The sequence below is a fragment of the Paroedura picta genome, chromosome 2 (assembly GCF_049243985.1).
Source record: "Paroedura picta isolate Pp20150507F chromosome 2, Ppicta_v3.0, whole genome shotgun sequence".
Classification (NCBI taxonomy): domain Eukaryota; kingdom Metazoa; phylum Chordata; class Lepidosauria; order Squamata; family Gekkonidae; genus Paroedura; species Paroedura picta.
The window spans coordinates 102,007,341-102,030,251 of NC_135370.1; the positions used below are offsets into that span (position 1 = coordinate 102,007,341).

The 22,911-nt window shown below is 43.5% G+C and overlaps 1 protein-coding gene across 6 annotated transcripts in view; it reads left to right on the forward strand.

The window, feature by feature from the left end:
- Positions 1–12,364: 12,364 nt before the first annotated feature.
- The window catches only part of CCDC73 (coiled-coil domain containing 73), a 99,717-nt gene continuing 89,170 nt past the window's right edge, over positions 12,365–22,911 (forward strand). For 2 of the 6 annotated variants that reach the window (XM_077321938.1, XM_077321944.1), the window contains exons 1-2: positions 14,958–15,321; positions 17,977–18,071. The gene's annotated coding sequence lies outside the window, so the exon portion shown is untranslated. Of the gene's footprint in view, positions 12,483–14,957; positions 15,322–16,113; positions 16,401–17,976; positions 18,080–22,911 lie in introns of those variants that run through there. The other 4 variants (XM_077321939.1, XM_077321942.1, XM_077321943.1 and 1 more) reach the window with 4 other exon arrangements.

Below are 22,911 nucleotides of genomic sequence, written 5' to 3' on the forward strand. Positions count from 1 at the left end.
CTTTTGGTTATGTCTCTTAATAGACTACATCTGGATGCAAGTCTACTTTTGTTGTTCTGTTCTTTGGGTGGGTATTGTTGTTTTATTATTTTATTGTTTTTGGCTAGTGTAAATCCTTCTGCTATGTAGACTTTCTGAAGAACTGGATCTGGAACAAATGTGGTTGCATAGTAGGGATTGGCCTTAAATAATAAATACTTTGTGTTCTTGGTTGTAGCTGGCAGTATGGAGTCACAGGTAGGCACTGAATGTGAGACGGTTTTTATAGGTCCATTACACAGTTGCAGAATGATGTCCAGAGAATGAATCCGTTCTGTCAATTGGTCCAGCCTGAGGTTGCAAATGAAATGGAAGTTGCTGAAGCCCTGATGGAATCTCTGAAGGGGATGGTGAAGATTTCATCTTATGTATCTCAAGTGTATAAAATGTGATGGGAACCTGAGAAATATAATCTGTTGGCATAGAGTCAAGTGGGTAGCTGTGTTGGTCTGAAGTAGTACAACAAAAATAATTCAATAGCACCTTTAAGACCAACAAAGATTTAGTCAGGGTGTGAGCTTTCAAGTTCAGGCACTCTGCCTGAGGAAGAGTGCCTGCACTTGAAATCTTACACCTTGAATAAATCTTTGTTGGTCTAAAAGGTGCTATCTGTTGACATATATTGTTATATTCTGTAGTCTTGTGGCTATGTCATTAACCTATAAATAAAAGCTATTCCTGAAGTAGCTGTGGATAAGGACAGTGTCAAAGTCCGGAATTGGGGATTATATTCATGATGGTCTGTAGGTTGGTTATTGAATTTGCTAGGTCGATTTTCTTTCAGAGCCAATTGTTTCTAATTGTCAGGGGTTTACTTGTAGCATAAAGGATGAAGATGGTTTCCATGTAACTAGACTTTGCTATTGTGATAGTACAGAAATGAAAAAGAAAACACTGCAATTAAAATTAGCTGGTGTCAACAGTTTATAAGACCTTCTGGAGCCACAGGACAAACAGACAAATATACAAGAGATAACAACACCAAGAAAAAAGGACATTGCTCCTCTAAGAGGAAAGCAAGTTTTCTAAAGGAATGACAATTCTGTTACTGTATAGATAGCACCCACACCCTAGAGAATTGTGAACATGTTTCATGAACACATTATTCTTTGGTAAAATGGAACTTTTGTCTGGAATAGACATGTGCAAATGGCATTCAAACAAAGGTTATTTGTTTCTCATCAGTTCTTTTTACTAAAATGAGCTATACCCACTTTAGAGTAGGAACTTGTGTTCATTTATTTTAAATAATAACATAATTTCTGTCCTGATCCTAATACCACATTTATTAAATTATTTAAAACATTTCTATGCAGCTTTTCAACCCAAAAACAGTTGCCATGTTACCATAACCCCTTCCTTGGTATGTTTTGCACTGGGTGGTGGCCTCTGGGCTAGAATGTGCATGTGGTTGTCATTGTGCATTGTTTCATTACTGCCTCAAACATTTTGCAATACTGGCTTTGTGTAGGATGCTAGCCTAGTGACTTGCTGATTCAAGTCTGATCTGTGTTGGCAAACTCCAAACAAGTTTGCAATAAGGACTCCCCATACCTTTCCAAAAATAAATTATTGGTTAACAGCTGTATCTGATTGTCTGATGCCCTCTAGTGAGATTTGGGAGCTACTGCATTTCCTAGTCTTGGTTTATAAAGTCTTTGTCTATGTCTTTACCCATTATTTATTTGCAAGCCGCTTTCTACTGCCTTCTACTCTGATTGTTTAAATTTGCTGGTCAGTGTAGCGGGTTGCACACCCCACCCCTCTGGACTGTTTCATTTTTGGTAATAGGTGAAGACTTCCAGGCGTATTGGCTTCAATGAAGTTTATTTGTTACTCTCATACGTCACCATCCACCAATGTTTTCCCCTCCTGCCCCTCCTCCTTTTCCTCTCCTGTCTCTAACTGCCCTTTCCCCAAAATTCTGCCCTCTTTTTCTCCCTTCCTGGTCCCCCCTCCCCCATGTCTCTGGTTCTCAGGCGTTCCATCCTCTTGCCTGCCACTCTTTCCTCTCTCGCAGTCATCCCACAGCTTCTCTCCAAGGACTCAGAATCACAGAATCATAGAATCATAGAGTTGGGCCACACAAGCCATCTAGTCCAACCCCCTGCTCAATGCAAGATCAGCTCAAAGCATCCTAAAGCATCCAAGAAAAGTGTGTATCCAACCTTTGTTTGAAGACTGCCAGTGAAGGGAAGTTCACCACCTCCTTAGGCAGCCTATTCGACTGCTGAGCTACTCTGACTATGAAAATTTTTTTTCCTTATATCTAGCCTATATTGTTGTACTTGTAGTTTAAACCCATTACTGCGCGTCCTTTCCTCTGCAGCCAACGGAAACAGCATCCTGCCCTCCTCTAAGTCAGTGGTCCCCAACCCGTGGCCTTGGCGCCGGGCCGCGGCTCCTTCTTCCCCCCCCGAAGTGAGAAGCTCGCCAGGCCGCGAGCAAATCGGCCACCAAAGTGGCCGATTAGCTCGCGGCCTGGCAAGCTTCTTGTTTTGGGAGGGGAGCTAATTGGCCGCTTTAGTGGCCAATTTGCTGGCGGCCCGGAGGGGCCGGGAGAGGAAGCCGCAGCCGCCGGCATGGCGGCAGCGCTTGCGTGGACTGCCGCATATGCGCGTTCGCGCCCCTGTCGGGCGCAAACTTGCGTGCACAGCAGTCCGCACATGCGTGTTTCCGCTGGGGCTGCCCCGCGTGTGCGGGCCCCCGGCCCACCCTCTCCCCCCACTCCGCCGCAGCGGTCTGCAGTGGCCAAAAGCTTGCAGACCGCTGCTCGAAATGACAACCTGCCAAAAACTTAGAGGGCTATCATGACCCTCTCAACCTCCTTTTTTCCAGGCTGAACATTCCCAAGTCCCTCAACCTATCTTCATAGGGCTTGGTCCCTTGGCCCCAGATCATCCTCGTCGCTCTCCTTTGTAACCTTTTCAATTTTATCCATGTCCTTCTTGAAGTGAGGCCTCCAGAACTGCACACAGTACTCCAGGTGTGGTCTGACCAGTGCCGTATACAATGGGACTATAACATCTTGTGATTTTGATGTGATACCCCTGTTGATACAGCCCAAAATGGCATTTGCCTTTTTTACCGCTGCATCACACTGCCTGCTCATGTTTAGTTTACAATCCACAAGTACCCCAAGGTCTTGTTCACACACAGTGTTACCTAGAAGCATATCCTCCTCAAGTGCTTCGCTCATGCAACTGAGTGGGGAGGCATGCATTTTCCTCCCCTCCCCTCCTACTCTCCAGAGCAGCCCTGGTATCTTTCCTAAGTACGGGAACGTCCCTATTTCTTTCTCCTGTCTTCTATGTCATCCCCGTCTCTGTTTTTGCTTTTGAAGTTGCGCCCACCATTTTAGAGACCACTTCTCCGTGGTTTGCTTCAACGTGGCTCTGTCCCTTGTTCTGTTTTCCAGCCATTTCTCCTGCAGGCACCCACGTCCCTGGATAGTCAGTTATACTTATAATGTAGACTATTTCTTGGTAGACTATTCCATGCTAATACACACTAATGGACACTCATACACTATTAAAATTATTACACAGCTTGCTTGGTAATGAATTCTGAGTATAACATTTTTTCTTATGCATATTTTGAACATGTATATCGTATGGAACATGTGTATTATCAGCAGCATTTACATATGTTCCACTGTACAACAGTTTTAGTTTAAAAACTATTCCTAATTTAGAGTTGAACCACTGTCTTTACAGTGCTGAAATGCCTTTGAATACCTCAACTACTAAACAAAGTTGATTTCTAGTCTCAGAGAGATGTAACTCAGCTTAGGATCACAGTATCTTTTTGTACTTGCCAAATCTTTTTAAATGACTGGCTGCACAGTATGTAATCAGGATTTCTTGCAGAGTTCATCCTTTTCTACTACTGGTCTTATGTTTCCTAAGAAATGGCTTAGTTAGATCAAGTACATCTTTGCAGTCATCAGATTTAGTGTTTTATACTCTAAATGTGCCCTGATGCATTCTACAGTAATTTCTAATGTTATCGATTTATCTTTGGGCTTATTTATCAAATTTATATCCCTGACTCTCAGAAAGGACTTGGGGCTACTAAGCATATCACTATCACTAAACATTATAAAGTTGCAGTTGCGTGCAGCCAACTCCCTCCCTGATTGGTCCTGCAGGTGTGCTGCCAATAGGGAGAGAACACTCTGCTAGTGAAGGCCAGTCAGTTCAAATTGCACTCTGCCAATGATGGTCAATCAGTTCAAATTGCATGCAGACAACTCAGTCACTTTCTGATTGGCCTTCCTTGGGTGTATGCAGCCAGTCTGCCAATGAGGGTCAATCAGTTCAAATTGCATGCAGACAATTCAATCCCTACCTGTGGGGGTGGGCTGCCACCCCAACTCTCCCAAAGTTCAGGCTGCTCTGACCATAGGGGATGGGACTCCTTCCCACCCATCCCCATTTCCCATAAGTCAGGGTAGGGAAGGCTGTGGTGAGGCTGCCTCCTTCTCACCCACCCCTCATTTCCCAAAGGCTGGGCAAAGCTGGGTAGGGAACAGCGTGTAGGGTGGGTTGCCTCCTTCCTGCCCCCCTCCCCCGCACATCTCCCAAAGGCTGGGCCAGGCTGGATAGGGAAGGCCATGGGGAGATGCCTCCTTTCCATCACCCCCCATATCTCCCAAAAGACAGACTGGAAAGGTAAGACTGTGGGGGTGGGCAGACTCCTTCCCATCCGCCCACATCTCATGGAGGCCATGGAGGATGGGCTGTTTACTTCTCATGCACTCATCTCCTGAAAGGCAAGTTAGGCAGGGAAAGCTGTGGGCGGGCTGTCTCTTTTACAGCCCCTTACATCTCCCAAAGGCCAGGCCAGACAGGTTATGGGGGGCTGCCTCCTTACCACCAACCCCCATATTTCCCAAAGGACAGGCTGGATAGGTAAGGCTGTGGGGGTGAGCTGATTCTTTCCCATCACTCCGCATCTCTCAAGGGCCAGCTGGGTAGGGAAGGTTTCTGGATACACCTAGGCTCTCTGAGGGAGGGTGGGAGAAAGCAAAGAGCACTCCAGTGGCCAGTTGCAGGGCCATGTGGAGGTGTTGGGAGGACAAGGAAAAGCCTTGCAAGGAGCTCCCAGCTTCACTCAAGCTTCAGCTGGATGAGAGCTTAGCCCAGTCAGATAATCAACATGCAGAGGTTTCTGACCAGCAGGAGGGAATGGAGCTGCAGGCAAACTAGGACTCAGGTTCCAAAATTGTTGCAGGAGCTCCTAATTCCTTGCTCAGTCTCCAGCTGCAGCTTCCCACCTTGTCAGCCCATCTGGCTCACCTGAGCCAATTAAGGAATGCCTGCTATGTGCTGGAAGAAAGTAATCTAAAAGGCATCACATCATGTTAACAAGAGAGTGAGGACTGAGAGGCTACTGACAGCTTATATTAACTTGAGGCTAGGAGAGCTGGGTTGTAGACACAACATGTGATTTGCTTTTTCTGCTGATGCTGTTGGACTGGCTGAAGGAACCCTTGACTCACTGGAATGAGTTAAGACATTTGTTGCAGTCTGTCTGCCCCTTGGCATTCTGTTTTTAAAATACTGATTATCTTTGCCTGCCTTGCAGCTCATCTGTACTTCCTTCCAGCAGAGAGCTAAAACCTGAGACCAACACAGGAAACAAAGGAAGCAGTTGGCTTCCCTCCCTTGCCTGGATTAGATGGAGGAGGCTGAGAATGGAGCAACTTACCAGTAGTATGGCCATTCAGAAAGGTTAGCACCTCTTCCATCCAGCAAGCAGCAAGAAGAGGATGGATAAGTTGCATGATTAGCCCTCATTGGAAGAGTGCTCTCTCCCTATTGGTGGCACACCCCCAGAAAGGGCCAATCAGGTAGGTAATGCATTGTCTGCTTGCAATGTTAACTAATTGGCCCACATTCACAGATTTGAACTGATTGGCCCTCATTGACAGAGTGCAATTTAAACTGATTGTCCCTGATTGGCATAGTTCTCTCCTATTGGCTGCACACTCCCAGGGAGGGCCAATCAGGTAGGGATTGAATTGGCTGTATGCAATTTGCACTGCTTGGCCCTCATTGACAGAGTGTAATTTTAACTGCTTGGCCCTAATTGGCAGAGTGCAATTTGAACTGATTGGCCCTCACTGGCAGAGTGTTCTCTCTCTATTGGCAGCACACCCCCAGGACCAATCAGGTAGGGAGTGAATTGGCTGCACACAACTTCAAGTTTATAATGTTTCCTGATAGTGACAGTGATTTGTGTACCTCCTGGAGTTACCTTAGGTTCCCCCTAATTCTTCCTCTTTGCTTCAAAGTTTTGGGAAAGATCACAGCAAGGAAGAAGAAATATTGGGTTTTATACCATGCTTTTCACTGCCTGAAGGAGTCTCAGAGTGCCTTACAATCTCCTTTCCTTCCTTGTGAGGTAGGTGAGGCTGAGAGAGCTCTGACAGGACTGCTCAGTCAGGACAGGACTATCAGGGCTGTTACAAGCTGAAGGTCATCCAGCTGGCTGCCTGTGGAAGAGTGAGGAATCAAACCCAGTTTGCCAGATTGGAAGCCACCTCTCTTAACCTCTATACCATGCTGAATATATGGGATTGTCCCAAGATCATTCAGATAGCTTTCATAGAGTGCGGATATGAACCTGGCTCTCCCAGATCTCAATATGACAGTCTAAACATGACTACACAATGCTGGTTCTCTCTAGAACTTATTTTGACTCTGAGAGTGATTCCACAGAGATAGAAAACTTTGCGGCAGCACACTTTCATTTGTGTGGAAAGTCTCAGTCTCCGCATAAAAATCGGGATCCTTGGGTGCAGATCTAACGAAAATACTGCCATCAGGGGCCATTGCACCATTTTTTTTGCAGCTGGGAGAGACCGTGAATTATCTCCCCTACTGGGGAGGCAATTCATGACAATCCAGTGCGTTTGCTTTCCTCTTCTCTCCCCACCCTTGCCTTTGAAGCCCCAGTCTGCCCACCTCCTCCAGCTTTATGCCATTTTTTTCTTGTTTTGCGCTTGGGCGAACAGTCATAAGGTTTTAAAACAGATTTCCTCCCCCTCTTGATTCCCTGTGATGGGGTTGAGTTAAAAAAACAACAGTTCTTCCCTTCTGGCATAAAACAAAGGATTATTCTTGTGTTGTGGAATCCTAAGGGCCATTCCGCACGACTTAAATGTAACCAAAGTCTTACTTTTTGTGAACTCTAATAATTTAAAGTTCTGCATGACATCGTAAACAAACCACAAAACTCCCACCGAACTCCTGCAATAATCAGAATTTTATAGTGCTTAGGGGGAAATCCAGAAAAGTGGATTCCCCCTTTAAAAAAAATGCTACACTTCTGAGCACAAGCTGCAACACATCTGCGAAAGACATGTGCGTTCTCAAAATGGCAGTAGAAAGAATGTCCCTCCCTCGCTCATGCCCCCGAGCTTCCGAAGACGCGATCGCCATTTTTCCCCCCTTAGGCCGGCGAAAGCAGCCAACGAGCGAGGCTTCTCCAGCTAAAGTCCATAGAAGCGATTAAAACAAAGCTCCCTACTGCAAGTGTCTTTAAAGTTTCCAAGCACAATACAGCCCCCTGTTCAACACTGCCCGTAATTTCGGCTACAAATCGCGCCCGGGTGATTTCCACTTGAAGAGCGTGTAAACAATTAAGCGCCAGCTCTTACGCCAGCAAAAGAGGTTTTTCTGAGACAATGATTGAAAAAATATTTGTTGCAACTGGTGTGTTTGCATTTTTAAAAAACAGTTTTTAAAGGGAAAGAGGCTTTTTGGGAGCATGAACACAACAGTCCATTGGCTGTTCTGTTTGATTGATGGCCAGGGGCGGGAAGAAGCGCAGAAAAATATCGCTTCCTTTGTTGCGATTCCAACGAGACTGGAAACCTGTGGGGAATGAATACAATGCTACTGGGACTTCAATATTCCACTAAAATTAAAAGTATGCAGAATGACGAGATTCCACTATTAAATATAGCATTTCTGGATACTGAAAACATTTGGCAACATTGGTCCTTGTGCGGAAAGGCCCTAAATATTAGAGAGAGAGAGAGAGAGAGAGAGAGAGAGAGAGAGAGAGAGAGAGAGAGAGATTGTTTACAATCTGATGATATAGTTATAAGTATTATTTTCTTGTGCTTAGAACAAGAAATTAAAATCTTTCTAATACCAAATTAAAATTAGTGTAATTTGAACAAAACAAATATATTCTCTTGAAAAAAATGTTAAAGTCTGTTTAAGGTTAATTTAGAAAATCATTTCAGCAAAAAACCCTGTACGCAGAGATATATTAATGAAGAATTATTTTAATTAATTTGAAAAGTCATTGTAAACATTTAATTTCCCTCTCACATTCTTAATGAAGAAAAAAAGCAACTAATTTCCATTGCTGTTAGAAAAAGGTTTGACTCCTTCAGATATCAGCTCCATTTTTATTGTTTCTACCAGAACACTAACAATAGCTTACTTTGTAGAATAAATTTATGAAAAAGTAACTCAATTTAAGTGTTCTGGCATTGTTTTAATTTTTTAAAATTTAAACAACACATTATCAAATAACTCTTTTCTTCTCAGAAATCCCTCAGTGCTAAATAGAGGGGAGAGCAAAAAACAGAGCAATAAAATTAAGGAAAGACATTTTTTTTAGTAAGAAAACAGAAAAAAATAAAAACAGGGGAGAACCTTCTACAAACAGCGAAGTTGTATATCATATTTCTTAAAGCTCTAAAAGTTCAACCCTTATCATTTTATTTACTGATTCTCAACATGGCCAGATCTGTGGCTACTTAAATCTGGAGACTGGAGTAATGAATAGGCAAGATGGACCTTTCTGCAATCATGAAAATTGCCCCAGCGTTGCAGAAATATCTGCAATCTTAAAAAGAATTACGTTATAAGAAAACGAGTTGGTTCTTATATGTTGTTTTTCTCTACCCGAAGGAGTCTCAAAGCAGCTTACAGTCGCCTTCCCTTTCCTCTCCCCACAACAGACACCCTTTAAGGTAGGTGAGGCTGAGAGAGCCCTGATATCACTGCTCGGTCAGAAAAGCTTTATAAGCGCTGTGGCAAGCCCAAGGTCACCCAGCTGGCTGCATGTGGGGGAGTGCAGAATCGAATCCATCTCTCCAGATTAGAAGTCCGCCCTCCTGACCACTGCACCAAACTGGCCTAGAGGGTTAAATAAAAGGGAAAAATAGAAACAGTACCTGTTATTTAAGAAACAAATGCCCTTTGCTTTGACAGTTGTGAGTGTTGCTAGGTAACCACAACAGTACTGCCAGACTTCAAGTCCTAGTTTCTGTAGGTAAAGGCAAGGAGAGGGGCAAGGCACTTTCCAGGGCTGAATTGGGCTTGGGGAGAACTTACAGGGACAAAACCTGGGAGCACTCCCAGGCCACTTGTGATTTCCATGTGACTTCTGTGACTTACTCAAGTACAGTTGTTTGTTAGTATTCAATGAAAACCCATGTGGTATAGTGAGTAGAGTTTCAGACTAGAATCTGGTGAGACCCAGGTTCCAATTAGCACTCTGTTAATGTCATATTTGTAATAATGCTGACTTTTGTCCATACCTCCCTCCTTATGGTTGTTTTTGAGCCCCTAGATTGTTCCCTGCAATACCAAACTTCATAGCTGAATACCTATCAGAAAACTGTTATGGTGAAGCATAGGAGGAGAGGAGGTTCAGCAGATATGAGGATCCAAGGCCATGAAGTGCCTTCTTTGTGTTAATATCTTGAATTAAATAAAATCTTTGGTAGATTTGCATTGTGGAGGGGGAAATTGTTTCTCCTATCCTTCTGCAAGCTGTGCAGTTGCACTTGGATTCCAATTTATGTATCATATCTTAACAGTCAGGAATGAAACAATCATGAAAACGGATGCATGTGAGAGCCGGCATGATATAACGGTTAAAGTATCATGCTAGGATCTGGGAGACTCAGTTTTGAATCCCCACTCTGCCAGGAAATTTGCTGGATGACTTTGATGTAGTCAAGTACTCTCAGCCTAGCCTACCTCACAGGCTTTTATTTATTTTATTCATTTATTCAATTTATAGTCTGCCTTCCTCCTTGGACTCAGGTGGATTACATATAAGTACTCTCCGAAAAAATCCATTAAAACCCCAAAACTATAAAACCACAATCACAATATGGTAGAAAAGAAAAATCCTCCAGCCTCCCCACAACTGTCCATGAAGGGGTTCATCAGATGGAGTAGCGCAGCCTGAGGGGGCCCATTGATCTTAACAGACCCAGCCTCAAACAAAGACCTGGTGGAAGAGCCCCATTTTATATGCCCTGTGGAACTTTGACAGCTCCATCAGGGCCCTCAGCTCTCCCGGGAGCTCATTCCACCAGGCCAGGGTCAAGACCAAGAAGGCTGGGGCTAGGCATATTTCTCTGGGGCCGGAGACCACTAACAGATTAGTACCCGCAATGCGAGGGACCCTACAGGGAGAATAAGCAGACAAACAATCCCTCAGATAGGCATGGTTGTTGTGATAAAAGACAGGAGAGGATAATTACATGAGCTGCTGTCAAGAAAAATAGTCATCTGTGTATGGATCAATCTGAATGTTTGGCCTTGTCATAATTTTTTTTTAAATAGCCTGTTTCCTGTTATGTCATCCGAGTATCATAACATGAGGAGAACTCCATATCAAATGCTACTGCTCTTCTAATGTTCCCAAGCTAAGATGAAAAACTTGAGACTGCACCTTTGAATTTATAAGTGATCTAAATTAACTATTCTCATGTCAGAAGAGAAGGAGGAACCTTGTTCTTCTCGTTGATCTACTTTCCTATAGAGTCTTCTTTTCCTACAGGAAAAGGACAGCTATGGTATCATACCTTGAAAAGCCTTCTTTTTGTTCTCTCACTACCAGGCAGCACTTTGTTTAAATTCAACAGTCCACAATAAGCAACAATAAACTACGGATATTCAGGCACCAGGCAAAAATATTATCTGTAAACCGCTCCGCGGTATTAAATAAAAGAGTAAGGGGTAAGTGGGAGGAGAGTGGGCGGGCGCTGTCCGGAATAAAAACTTGGAGGAGCGAATCAGGAGCTGCGAAGCGGCTCCTGATTCGCTCCTCCGAGTGCCACTCCAGGGCCAGGTGGCCAATGGCAAAGCGCGCCTCCCCATTGACCACTTTACCCGTGCTGCCGACTCTTCCGAGGCCGCCATCGTCTCCTCGGAGCCCGCAGCATGCTGACTCAGCCACGAGCGCCGCCATGGCTGCCGTGGAGGAGCCTCCCCACAAGCTGCTGGGCTGAGGGAAACCTCCTTTCCCTCCGCCCAGCGACACCCCTTCCCCGCCCTCCGAGCTCGCCCCTACCCCCCCTGCGCCTCACCAAACAGATGGTGCCCCCGCCGACAAGCCCTTCCCACGCGTCGCTTCCCAGACCCCCACGCCCTTCTCCCGCACCCCACTTGCCATTTGCCCCTTCCCCGCCGCTTTCCTTGCGTCCCCGCCGCTGCAACGCCACCACGGCTGCCTGCCCACACGGCGCTGCTCTTCCCTCCGCAGCCTTGCTGCCGCAGCCGTCACCCCCAGCCCCTGGCCACGCCCTGACTGCGCCGATGGCTACAGGATGGGGCCGCGCACGCGGACAATGCTCAGCCAGGCCGCCACCTCGCCACGCCGCCACGCAGTCACCCCTGGGCGCTCCGATGACTACAGCCTGGCCCTGCGCCCGCGGAAGCCGCAGACCCGGACCGCCGCCACTATCACGCCTCGCTGATGTTGCCTTCTTCCCGCAGTCGTCGCCCCGCCGCACGCCCCGATCCACCGGCCTGCGCCCGCACTCCCAGCCTACAGGTACTAGTGCCCGCTGTATTCTAAGGACAGCGGGCTTTATTTCTAGTTTTAGAAATAATGGTTCTACATTAGTTACTTGTTTTGATACATACAAGTGAGACTCAGTGGTGCTTTGATATTGCCTTCCTCTGCAGAGTCTTCCTTGGTTGTCTCTCTTCCAGATACCAACCTGCTTAGCTTCCAAGATTGGACAAGATCAGACTATACCATGCCACCTCCCCTCTTCTCTGCTGACTGAATGATTTAATTATATACTACCCTCCCCAAAGGCAGTTTACATGAAATAAGAACAATACAAAATCCATTTGTAATGTGGTGATAACAATAACATTAACATAGTAATAACAATAACAACATTATAGAACAGTGGAATGCTGCGAAGAGCGCTGCATTCAACTCATACTGATTGACTATGTATCAAATTCTCATTGGTTTTAGATTTCCTCGGGGGCCTGGATAATCCTTTCGCAGATGGGAGTTTTTGCCAAATGAGGCTCCAAAGATTTTTTAAATCTGTGTTCAACATAAATCCCACTGTTCCATCTAACTGTTTGCTCCTACATGGAGGCAGAGGGTTCATTAACTGAATTATCTGCAGTGTGAACACCTACTTTAGAGACTCTGTAAGTATTCTCTCCTTATGCTACCTCATATCTGTTTACGGGCTTTGTCCACACCTTGCTGTTTAAATTGAGAAGAGACTGTTAGAGGCTGCTAACAAGACTTTTACTTCCTGGATCTTGGCTTACAAGGGAGTGAATTCAGGATCTCAGATGGAGGTCTTTTATATTGTCTACTACTTGACTTTTTTATAATATCTTTTTATTTTGTGAGAATGTACAAAAAGAAAAATAAAGAGGTTTCAAACACAATATCCCCTCTTCCCTTTGCCCCAGTCTTTTCTTTCTTGTTTCATGCCTCATTTGGTGAGATAGTCCAAATAGAAGTTCCATTGTTCCCGAAATTCTTCATCTGACTTCCTGTTTACCATAGATGTAAATTTTGCCATTTTTGCCAGATCAGTAAGTTTATCTAGCCAAGAGTCAACCGTTGGTATATCTTGAGATTTCCAATTCTTGGCTAATACTAGTCTTGCTGCCATTGTAGCGTAGAAAAATAGATTCCTGGACTGAGGAGGGAAAGATTCCAGACATATACTTAACAGCATAGATTCAGGTTTCAATGGAAACTTATGATCAAATGTTTCTTCTAAAATTGCATGTATTTTTGCCCAAAATCTGTACACAATACCATATCACCACCACATATGAAAAAAGGAATACTGCTTGAAATTTTTAACTGGAGATGCTAGGATTTGAACCTGGGATCTTCTGCATGTAACAACATGTTGTACCACTAAGCTACAGCCTGACCTTAGTTATGCTTCTTCTCTAACATTTTGGACTATTTTAAATTTTAAATGCTTCCCTACGTTATCTCTGTTCTGAGTTGCCATATATAGCAGTCATGCACTGATAACTGTGCTGGCATTCAGTGTGAATAGCACACAGAATCTGTAAGTACTCTGAAGATCTTTCTTCATGTATAAGCAATAGAAGGAGATCTTAGGGGTAAAATAACAATTTCAACTATGTGGAAAACAGAAATAGTTGTAATAGTCTTAGGAAGAAAAGGCAGAGTCAGATGTGTATGACTTCAGTAAAAACTCTCACTGCATAAGTGAACTCGCTATAATTTATACATGTCCAGATTTCTTCTGAGAACGGGGTTTGAGAAACCCTTTCTTCTTGTTTAGAATGGAAGCTGACTTTGTATAATGTTTGGCTAATCCTTCTATCAAACATTTGGCAAGTTCTCCTGTTTTTCATAGCTGGGCTGTGCACTGATTGACTGATTTTGTGTCTCTCAGGAAGCCCTGCCATCTCTGCTCTTATGTCAGAGCATTTTTAGCATTTAAACAGTGAAAAAAACTTTAAAAAGAAAACAGGGCATAATAAAATATAGAGATAAGAGATCAATGTGTCATGTGCCAGTACCCCTTCCCCAAAATAAAGTAGATTGCTAACCAGATTTATTGATAGTAGTGGTGGTATGTGTGTGGAAAGCCTTTCTGTTCGTAAAAAACTCATATACTCTCAAATTATGTCTGCCTTTATCTTAAGTGCTTTAAATTTCAGCAGCAGCTCTGGTCCTCTGGAGTGTTTTCTGCTGAACAGCTATGCACTCGGGAAAGGATGTGTTGTATTACAAACTTTTTTCATCTAAGCATCTGAAACTAAGGTGTTACCACAGGAAAGAGTAATGAAGTTTTAAGTAGATATTAATGTGAACATATTTCAATTTGGATTTAAATTTGGATTTAAAATTTGGATTTAAAAGTCAGCAGATTAAGCAATCCCTATTATACTTTCCCAGCTATTATACTATTATACCTTTCTATATTATTATATTTTCCTGAGTTCTTTCCTCTGAAGAACTCAGGAGGACAGCATAAATATTTCTCATTTCTTCCACGTAGTTTCATAACAGGACCATGAGACTGACAGAAAAGATGGCTAGCCTTGAGGTCATGTATTACATAACCAAGTAGGGAGTTGTACCCTGTAATCCCCAGGTCTATCTGACACTCTAACCATACCATCACACTTGAGAAACATCATCCATTTAATTTTTGCCTGTTTTAAGATACTTGTTGCCTTTTCATCTGTCAGCATACAATTGCTTATCCCATTCCTTTTCTATAGCTGTTCTATAGCAACCTGTGTTTGAAACACATTTTCTGGTGATGTCTAGTTTAGAGAAAAGGGATTTAGGATACACAGGGGACTTTCAGGTTTAAATGAACTGCCTTTTCTTCTCTGCAGTCCTAGCCTAGCCTAAGTTCTTCTTCATTATGCTTCACTCCAAAGCATAAAGAATCTACAGTTGGGATTTTGGCGGGAAACTGTGGATTCAGCAGCTCCCTTGTACTTCGGGTGAAAAGAATGGACAGGAAGATAATAGCAGCCTGGGCTTCTTTCTGTGCTCTCAGCCACATTTCTCCTCAGCCCATGATATCTTCTATTTTTGTCCTTTTATTTAGAAATGTTGATGTTGATTATAGGTGTTAATTTGTCATCCTACTTTCCTTATGTAAACAAGTTCCAGAGAGAGTTCCCCTCCTTTAAGAGACTGGTTGTGATGTTTCCAACCAAACTGAAACTATATAATGAAATGGCATTAATATCGATGATGGGGGAGAATTTAAACAAAGTTGTGTTGACTGAATTACATTGCTAAGGGCAAAAAAAAACACTGGTATTCAAGACAGAAGAAACAGCGCCAGCATTTTTCCATTTGCCCTTAAAAGAAAAGGCTAATTTTCTGTGGTGGTCTCCCTGAAACCAACATTGATTGTGACAAGCCGTTTGCCATCCACACTTGTAGACTGAAAAATATCAGGCAATCAAGGGACAGACAATTAACTGTCTGCATTTCCTGCCTTAGCTGCTAGCAGATGAGGTAAAGAATTCAGATATCTGTCCATTTGTCTTTGAATGCAGCTGCTTCTTAATGTTCTCTACTTATGTTTTCTAAAGATTTGAGACTTGCCCAATTATTTCTCATTTTCATAGCCATGTTTAGAGAAGGATACATCTGAAATCTGAATATACGTGGTTTTGTATATTCGTACTATTTCCTTCTTCTCCTGTGTTCAGTGTTAAGGTGGGTCAGGACTCAGGAGGCCTATGTTTACTCTGGATTTGCTTCAGCCAAACCAAATATTCCAAAGCAAAACGTTTCTTCAAGTGGATAAATCCCAGCATCCAGTCACCTGTGTTTCTTTTTAATTCATACCCACCACTTACAAAATGATATAATTTGCCTTTCCTTCCCATGTTAGTAATATTTTGATAATTAAGAGTGAAGAGATTTTGACTATCATATTTCCTGACAGAATGCACTATTAGTTTGTTTTTAAGGAAGTCTAGCATTTTCTTGTGGTGATAGATAAATCTGCTCTATTTGATCTATATTATATGTATTATAGTATTATGCCCCAGGTGACTGAGGGAAATATCCATGACGTAACACTATTTTAACCTTTCCTGTCAATACTTCCCTTTGAAATGACGTTCTTGTAGAGTCTTCTGATTTTATTTGAGTTTCATGCCATTTTATCCCCAAATCTTATATTCTAGTAACCAAGTTAGTCAAATGTTTGGATACTTAAATCCAGTGACTTGGAGCTATGAATGGGCAAGACATATCTTTTTCACAAACCTGAAAAGGGCCCTAGGTTTGCAGAAAAATCTGAAATCTAAAAAAAAATTAAAATGTACGGGTATAAAAAAACAAAATTGGCAAAAGGATCACCTATAGGTTTAAGAAATAGAAGCCCTCCGTGGCTGTTGCTAGGCACCCACAGCATTTGAGGCTCAGTTTTAGTCAGCAAAAGGTAGGGATGGGGGCAGGGCCCTTTCCTGGGCTGTTTTGACCCTTGAAGGAGGGGCTCATTGGGATAAGGTCTGAATAGGGTTGCCAGCTCCAGGAGTGGCTAGAGATCTTCTTGGACTACAGTTGATCTCTAGGGAACAGAGGTAATTTCTCTTGGAGTACACTGCTACTTTGGAAGGTAGATTCTATGATATTATCCCCGCCACAAGTCTAAAGTCATTCCCCAAACCTCAGCCTGAAGTTAGCAGCCCTAGGCGACGATGTACGTTGCCTTGGTCCTCACTGTGGAGAAAGGTGAGGGGTATAAATGATGACAATAAATAAATATAGCTGAAGATGGGGGCAGATAAGAATCATAGAATAATAGAATAATAGAGTTGGAGGGACCTCATGGGTCATCTAGTCCAACCCCCTGCACTATGCAGGACACTCACATCCCAATCATTCATCTACTGTAACCTGCCACCCTTTTGCCTTCACAGAATCAGCCTCTCCATCAGATGGCTATCTAGCCTCTGTTTAAAAATTTCCAAAGATGGAGGACCCGCCACCTCCCGAGGAAGCCTGTTCCACTGAGAAACCGCTCTCACTGTCAGGAACTTCTTCCGGATGTTTAGATGGAATTTCTTTTGAATTAATTTCATCCCATTCATTCTGGTCTGTCCTTCTGGGACAAGAGAGAACAATTCTGCTCCATCCTCCATATGGCACCCTTTTAAATATTTGAAGATGGTTATCAGATCACCTCTCAGTCGTCTCCTCTCTAGGCTAAACAGACCAAGCTCCCCAACCTTTCTTCATTCGTCTTGGTCTCCAAACCCCTCACCATCTTTGTTGCCCTCCTCTGGACACGTTCTAGTTTGTCAACCCTCTTCAATTGGGATGACCAAAACTGAACACAGGCCAAACCAGAGATGAGTAAAGCAGTACCATCACCTCCCGTGCCAAGACAAGTCTCCCCCATCTTATATTGGTGTATTTGGTTTTTCCTACCTAAATGCAGAACTTTACATTTGTCCCTATTGAGCTTCATTTTATTCAGTTTAGCCCACTTCTCGAGCCTATCAAGACCATCCTGGATACTGTTGCTGTCTTCAGTTGTGTTTGCTACCCCTCCCAGTTTAGTATCATCTGCAAATTTAATAAGTATCCCCTCTAATCCCTCATCCAAATAATTTATAAGTATGTTGAACAACACAGGCCCCAGGACAGATCCTTGGGGTACATTTTCCAAGAAGATGCTGAACCATTAACAAGTAATCTCTGGATACGGTCAACCAGTTATTGATCTACCTGACAGAATTAGGATCTATACCGCATTTTACCAACTTGTGAACAAGAATATAATGTGGAGCCATATCAAAAGCCTTACTGAAATCCAGATGAACTATGTCCACGGTATTCCCCTGATCCAGCAAGGTAGTCACTTTCTCGAAAAAAGAGATAAGGTTGGTATGACATGACTTGTTCTTGCGAAACCCATGCTGAGTCTTAGAAATCACAGCTCTCAGTTCCAGCTGCTCAAGAACCGAGTGTTTGATTATTTGTTCCAAAATAGAGATAGGTTCGTGTATGGCTAAGAAGGAAAGAATGAGGCAAGGAAAGGGCAGAGGAAATGGGGGCTGGCAGAAGGTGAAAAAAAGGAAATAATGTGGGGAGGGAGATACAGAGGAAAGTGATGTGCCCCCCACAAGTCTTTGAGTGTTTTCTATCATGCAGGTGGGCCTGGCCCAGCAGCCAACACCATACAACTGGGCCTTTGTTGTCCTGGACAGAGGCTACAGGGGACAGCTGATGACAGGGGCCGACAAAAGGTAGGTTGGTAAGTGAGTGGGAATGAGAAAAGGAATCAGGAAAAGGGGAGAGGCTATGGGGACTTTTTGGGAGAGAAAGATGAAATAGTGGGGGAGAGGGAAATTAAATATTTCTAGCAAGTCCTTGTGGATTCCTACCTGTCAATATATCTAATTCTCAACATGGTAAAATCAATGGATACCAAAATAATAAATAATAATTTCTTTTTTGTTATTCCAATACTTTATATTTGAAGTTGAAGCCATAACAACCAAAGAAAAGCATAAAATACACTTCACAGTAGATAACAAATAACCACAAATAATATTTATATTATTTAATTTCTATACCACTTCTCCCCATATGGGCTTGGAGCAGTTCGCAACAATAAAACATTAAATAAAATCAATTACAATAATAAAATTTCAATAAAATACAATTTAAAACTCCACCCCTCCCCACCACCTGGAGACTAGAGTCATACATGGCCAAAATGAATCCTTCTACAAATATGAAAATAGCTGTAGGTTTGTAGAAAAATCTGAAATCTAAAAACAAAACACACTCCCCCCAAATAATTGAAGCCATATTTGGAGCTTTCAGAAATGAATGTTCTGGCAGATAAAAGAGGTTGGTACATAGGTGGCTGATTGGGTGGCTAGAAGGGAGGGAAAGAAGGACAGAATCAGGGAAAGGTTGCCAGGATTAGAGAAAGAGAAAATAGGGAGGAAGATAGGGAGAAGTGTGGTGCCCTCTGCAAGTCATTTCAGGTTCCCCATGTGCAAATGCAGTCAGTCTGGCAGTTGGCCGATACAGTTGTATTGTAATTTTTTCAGGTAGAGACTACCAGAGGGAAGGAAGGAGATAAAAGACATAGGGACATATAAAGGTAGGTGGGAAGGAGAGAATGAAGCTGCAAATGGGGTGAGGTTATGAGGGCTTTCAGGGAAGGGAAAGAGGACATAGTGGAGGAAGGGGAAATTATATGGCCCCTCCAGCATATCCTTGTGGGTTCCCTGCCTTTTTATTATTTAATTTCTGTGACAGTTCCATACAACTCTTAATCATAGAATCATAGAATCATGGAGTTGGGAGGGGCCATACAGGCCATCTAGTCCAACCCCCTGCTCAATGCAGGATCAGCCCAAAGCATCCAAGAAAAACCAACCTTTGCTTGAAGACTGCCAGTGAGGGGGAGCTCACCACCTCCTTAAGCAGCCTATTCCACTGCTGAACTACTCGGACTATGAAATGTTTTCCCCTGATATCTAGCCTATATGGTTGTACTTGTAGTTTAAACTCATTACTGCGCGTCCTTTCCTCTGCAGCCAATGGGAACAGCATCCTGCCCTCCTCCAAATGACAACCTTTCAAATATTTAAAGAGGGCTATCATGTCCTCTCTCAACCTCGTTTTCTCCAGGCTCAACATTCCCAAGTCCCTCAATCTATCTTCATAGGGCTTGGTCCCTTGGCTCCAGATCATCCTCGTCGCTCTCCTCTGTACACTTTCAATTTTATCTACGTCCTTCTTGAAGTGAGGCCTCCAGAACTGCACACAGTACTCCAGGTGTGGTCTGACCAGTGCCATTTTGTGATTTTGATGTGATGCCCCTGTTGATACAGCCCAAAATGGCATTAGCCTTTTTTACCGCTGCATCACACTGCCTGCTCATGTTTAGTCTACAATTCACAAGTGCCCCAAGGTCTCGTTCACACACAGTGTTACCTAGAAGTGTATCCCCCATCCAGTAGGCATGCTTTTCATTTTTCTGACCCAGATGCAGAACTTTACACTTATCTTTATTAAATTGCATCTTGTTCTCATTTGCCCATTTTTCCATTGTGTTAAGATCTTGTTGAACTCTGTCTCTATCTTCTGGAATATTTGTCAGTCCTCACAATTTGGTGTCATCTGCAAACTTGATTAGTCCCTCCACACCCTCATCTAAATCATTAATAAATATGTTAAAAAGTACTGGACCGAACACTGAGCCCTGTGCATTATTTTAATGTGTCAAATAATAAAAATGTGTAGTTCATTGTAATGACCACTTGATGACAGTATAATATTTAAGACTAGGGGAAACTTTTATTTTCGACTACACATTGAAGAGTATCAGTTTGATAAGATTAGCTTGAATGGGCTTTTTTCTATAAAGTACAGGTAAGAGAAAATGAAAATTGTTTCCCACAGTGTGTTTATTCTCATTTGTCTTGATTCCTAGAACATCCTTTGTGGGGAAATATGCTCACAACAGAAATTGTGTTGAGGATTTCTGGAAGGGAATTATGCAGAGGAAGAAATAGAAATTATCTTCTCAGAATTGATGGGATATGATTACTTTGTTAGGGACATCCACACAACATCATATGAATCATTAAAATGGAGGGAAACTATATTCTATTAATGGCTGCTTGTTTGCACATACGAGTGCTTCTCTCAGAATTCTCTCAGCCTCACCTACCTCACAGGATGTCTATTATGGGGAGAGGAAAGGGAAGTGGATTATTAGCTGCTTTGAAACTCCTGGTAGAGAAAAGCGGCATATAAGAACCAACTCTTCTTCTTCTTATAATGGACTGTTGCTCTATTTATCTTGGAATTCTTAGGGCCATTCCGCACCAGGATCTACGTAGCAAATTGGTTGCGGAACAAAAAAATTTTTTAAATAGTGGAATTCGTCGTTATGTATACCTGCCTTTGTAGTGGAATCCAGTTGCGTTTCTATCGTTTCCCACAGGTTTCCGGTCTCGGCAAAAATTGCTAGCCAGGAAGCGATATTGCTGAGCTTTGTCCCGCCCCTGGCCGTCAATCAAACGAGCAGCCAATGGGCGGCCGTCATCATGCTCCCAAAAAGCCCCTTTCCCTTTAAGGAAGTTAAAAAAAAAACGCGTTGCAACGAATCTGCGTTGATTCGTTGCAACGGAGAGACCCATCTAGCTAGCAGGTGGTGTTTGAGCTGCCGTTTCATCGTTGCCATGCTCCCCCCGAGTGAAAAAAAAATAACCCCCCCCTCCGCACGGTGCGATTTTCGGCCGAAAATAGAGTGAAAAATAAAGGGAAAATAAACCAGCAAACGGGACTGTGTGTTGCTTGGTGCTTGGTGACTTTAAACAGCTCTGGGGAGGGACTGCAGCCGGGGAAACCTCGCTGGGTAAACGAAGGCTCGCCAGTGCATTGATCTCCACTCGCTCCGGGGAAAAAAATGGCGATCGCTTCGCCGGAAGATCAGAGGAGAGAGCCAGGGCGAGGGACTTTGCAGAAACCACAACAATGGTAACACACAGAACTTTCCCGCTAGTGTTGCAGATTGGTTGCAAGAGTGTAGCGCTTTCCGGAGGGTGAATCCACTTTTGGGGATTTCCCTGAAGCGCTACAACGAAGCGCTTTTTGCAGATCGGTTTCAGGAGTGTTGCAGATTGTCAACGACATTGTGCATAACAGCAAATCAGTAGCAATTTCAATTTGCAACCATTGTGCAATTTTGAACGAGTGCAGAATGGCCCTTAGTTTTCCAAGTTTCTAACAAAGATTAGGTTTTACTTTTCTTTCCTATGTGGAAATCAGCATGTCTCATGATTTTCCTGTGAATGTCAGAAACATATTTTCAATTTTTTCTGTAGTTAATTTATCCACAATTGTGTGATTGTTAGTGGTTTATATGGACTATGGGTATGAAGAAGAGTTGGTTTTTATATCCCACTTTTCACTACCCAAAGGAGTCTCAAAGCAGCTTACAAACACCTTCCCTTCCTCTCCCCACAAAAGATACCCTGTAAGAAAGGTGAGGCTGAGAGAATTCTGAGAGAGTCTGCTTTGTGAGCTCTAACAAGACTGTGACTAGCTCAAGGTCATCTAGCTGGCTGCATGTGGAGATGTGGGGAATCAAACTTGGCTTGCCAGTGCTCTTAACCACTACATCAAGCTGATTTAAAGTGCAATGATTTAACAGTGCAATGTATCATTTACAGTGTTGAAGTGAATTGAGCTTATGATATCTTTGTAATATTTATTTTTGTAATATGTAATAAAATATATAGGTAGCACACAGATGAGGGCATATAGGTACTCATAGCAAGGGAAATGCCATCCTTTATCAGGTCCAGAGAGAGAGAGAGAGAGAGAGAGCGTTCAGTGAGTGGTCATATAGCAGCAGGGCTAATTCCCGTTTCCACAAGATGATGATGCCAGTACGGCCTCCTTATAGGCTTGGCGTGCTTCAGGGCACTGTTACCCCACACGGATATTTTTGGCATTCCCTTAGCTGCCCTGGGAGTTAATAGAGCCTAGCCCAGAGTAGGCCCATGTGGACACGGAAGGGCCCGGCTCCTCCCCGTCTATGGTGTGCTGGCAGGGCCAAAGTATGCCTCATTCGCAGTACTGCACGGTTGAAAGGGGCAATTTTTTATTTGCAAGAAATTGGAACTGCTATCTCACCTTCCTGCAAATAACAATCCCCCCCCCCCCCCGCAAGGCAGAACCTTTCCACCTCAGCTGTGTCTGTTGGGACACACAAATCCTGGGCGCGAAATATGTCCCCTGTAGGGATACAATGAGTACCCAGATTGCTGGGGGGTAAACGGTAATGACTGGGGAAGGCACTGGCAAACCACCCCCTATTGAGTCTGCCATGAAAACACTAGAGGGCATCACCCCAAGGGTCAGACATGACTCGGTGCTTGCATAGGGGATACCTTTACCTTTACCTTTAGGGGCACAAAGTGACGGAGCATAGGGGATACCTTTACCTTTACCTTTAGGGGCACAAAGTGACAGAGCATATAGCTCTACCGCAACGCACTGGCAGCAGCCCAGAGTGGCACCACTGGTGCGGAATCGCCCAGAGAGAGAGAAAGA